The sequence below is a fragment of the Morone saxatilis genome, unplaced genomic scaffold (assembly GCF_004916995.1).
Source record: "Morone saxatilis isolate NCDOM2014 unplaced genomic scaffold, NCSU_SB_2.0 Contig9, whole genome shotgun sequence".
NCBI classification, from domain to species: Eukaryota; Metazoa; Chordata; class Actinopteri; family Moronidae; genus Morone; species Morone saxatilis.
The window spans coordinates 13,471,999-13,475,496 of NW_023340268.1; positions in this window are offsets into that span (position 1 = coordinate 13,471,999).

Sequence of the window (3,498 nt, forward strand, 5' to 3'; positions counted from 1 at the left end):
TGTGACAGGGTGACAGTTCTGGTGAAAAAAAAAAGGAAGAGAAGATAAAAGCAGTGGGGCTGAAGAGGCATTTGTTTTCACTTCCATGGAAAGCGATTTGTAAATAGTGAACACTGTCACAATGTTGCTTCTGTGCTGAAATACCTTTTGTTTATTTATCTTTTCTCCCATCACTCCACTTGTTCCCATGACCACGAAACAATGACTAATTGTCAATAGAAAATTAGCTGCCAACTATTTTGATAGTAGAGTCATCGTTTAAGTTATTAATTATTATTAATCAAGCACAAATGCCAAAGGTTTGCTTGTTCCAGCCTCTCTAATGTGAGGGTGCGCTGCCTTTTCTCGGTTTAATTTTATTTTAAATAGAATGTCTTTGGATTTTTGACTGAAATTTGAAGATTGCATAAACCGTAAAACTGTTTTGGGGTATAGATAAGGGCTTAAAGTATTAGTTAATTCATCAATTAGAAAACTAGCAGCAATTTCGATCGTTCACTAAGCAACTATGCAAAAAATAAATACGAAAATCTCTGGTTACGGCTTCTCAAATGTGAATATTTGCTTGTTTTCTTTGTCTTCTATGACATTAAACTGAATATCTTTTGGGTTTTGGACCTTTGGTTGCACAAAACACTTGATTATACCAACTAGTGAAATTGTGATAGTAAGTCTAATTAATAATTGATAAATGGAATGAAATAATCAACAGGTTAATCAATAGTGAAAATAATCATTAGTTGCAGTCCTTAACATATGGACCTATTTTATTCTACTCAGATTAGTATTATACAAGTAATCCAGATGTAGTTGACGTGTGTGACTTTGCCACTGTTCAATAAATGCACTCGGGGAGGATTCGGGCCGAGGGTTGAATCATGGGTATTTAGCAGGAGAAGAGCAGCAGAGAACACAACGGAGAAAAGTCATTTGTTGCAGAGGCAGCAATCACACAGAGAACTTTTTTGTTTTCTGAACCAGTCTGGAACAGAAGTCATATCTTCCCACCCACGCACCAAAACCTCTTTCACTCTCCCAAAAGGAAATTATGTATTAAATGCGTGCCACAACACAGAGCTACATGTTGACGTAGTAGGCCTGTATGGTCCCAGGCAGGGGTTTTCGAAACTCCTGCCCCGTTTGTCCTCTCCTTCAGAGAAACCCTCCCTGAGCGAGCAGTGACTTTAGCCAAGTGGAGTCACAGCCCCGGTTCACCGAGCAGAAAACATCATTAGCGGGCAGCCATATGAGGATATGCCCCTGGCACACAAGGGAAATATTTAGGCTTATAGGCTGTCAGCCTACGATGCACCCAGTCACATTAACACTAAGTCAGGAGGATAGTGAAAGTTGTTCAGCACTGATATAGATCTGTTATCAGGCTAAAGCATTCATTATCAAGACTTAATGAGTTTAAAATCTCACTTGAGGTGTAAATAACTGTATTCAACATGGCTGCTCCTGTGGTTTCCTTTTGGTCATAAGACTGCTAGTACTCTAAGCATGTTCTCACTGCTTGAGTGCACACGCACACACACACACACACATGGGGTGGCCCAGAAACATACATATAGGCCTATACACACACACATGCACTGTAATTACTGCGGAAGCCAAGTGCCTTGTTCCCGCCCCCTGGGCCACTCGGCAGGCCGTTGCTAGGCAACCGGGTCTGGTCTGAAGAAGGGTTGTTGTCTGTGTGTGCATGTATGGTGGTGGTGATGGAAGGGGGTGTGGTGGAGAGAAGGCTATCGTCTTTTAGAGATAACCATACCGCACATAAGAAGGCTCATTTCCAGTGTTCAGTGCTATAAGACTGCATGTTTGTAGTGAGGAATGTATTTACAACAGCATTAATCCTCTATAAAGTTACATTTAACCTTTACTGATCATACTGATAACACAAGTCCTGGAGGGGGCTCTGCAAATTTAAGATCAATTTAGGATCAATAACAGATTAAATATAATCATGAGTGAATATTTTTACGGTATGAACAAAGTGAAAGTGGTTGTAATTGTTTTCCAGCTGCTGCCACTAGATAGCGCCATATACCAGAGGGGGCTTCATACGGTAGGTAATAACCTAGACTATATAGTCTTACCTGCACCTTTCTCAGTGGTAGAGAAAGTATTCAGATCTTTAATTGATATAAAAGTAGAAATACCAAAAATGTTTAATAAATTGTAAAAGTTCTGCATTGCGACTAAAATTTTTAAAGCAAAAGCACTTGCTATGTGGAAAGCCCTTTTTAGTATGTATCTTATATTATTGGATCAGATTATTATTCCTAATGCATTCATATTTAAGCAGCATTTTAATATAGCATCAATGTGGAGCTATTTTTACAATAGTTAAATTAATTATAACAATACATCATATTTTATCAGCTGCTCATACGTTGTGTATGTTAAGCCTTAAGTAAATATTGGTGTCAATATTTCCCTCTGAAATGAATAAGAAGGTACAGGTGCCAAGTGTGAAATATAAATAAAAAATAAAAAATTAACTAACCATAACTTGTGTTTAAGATGCTGCTCCATGATCAACTTCTTTCACACTTTCTTCTATGGTATTTGTTTTTTTTTATCACATTAGAACAGAAGACTAAGTTCATGTTCATAGAAGCAGAAGTATATGAACAGTATGAATTCCCTTTGACTTCAAAACAGACTGTTGTTTTTTTCCCTGTATTTGACAGGACAGTGTGAGAGATGGGCAGGAAAGGGGGGGGGGAGAGAGGAGGAGGGTGATGACATGCAGCAAAGGGTCATAGGTCAAATTTGAACCAATGGCTGTTGCAGCAAGGCCTGAGCCCCCAATGACCAAACACAAAACAACAACTACAACAGAAGAAAATCTGCAGGGCGAGATTCGAGGATGTTTAAGAACAAATCCAGAAAGTGCAGATGAGCTCATGTGTATCTGTTGCATGTTCTACAATCTTGACATGAAGATTGATCAAAGCTGAAATTTGTTTAGTGCCCAGCCAATACTTTTTAATAATAATCTTCCATGTCGGCCCAAGTCAAAGTGGAAAAGGAAAATGATTTAAGAGTAATTGTCCCGACATCAACACTGCACTCCAGACACGATGCTGCCCCTCTAAGCGACAGGAGCATTCATTTCACATGGCGCTTGGAATGGATTTGATATAAGGTAGCTCGGGAGGAGACTGCATTGATATGAAACGGCGTCGAGGGTGTGTGCGTCGCGAGGAAATGTCGGAGGCTTGAAATGGTGCACTACGCATGAGTTAGCTGGCATGTGTGGGTCAGTGCATGCTTTGCGCTTGCCCCAGTTTATTGCTTTTTTAATTTTTTTTTGCTTGCTATCCCCAAGCTTTCTGCACATGTATGCGTAGGTGTGCATTTGTCACAGGCGGCCTCGGCGTCAGGATGTCTCCCTTTCCTAAAGGTTAGGTTGTAAAGACAGAGAGATTTATGACTTCTACAATGAGTTAATGTTTTGGCAGATGCCTCTGGTGTGTGTGTGTGTGT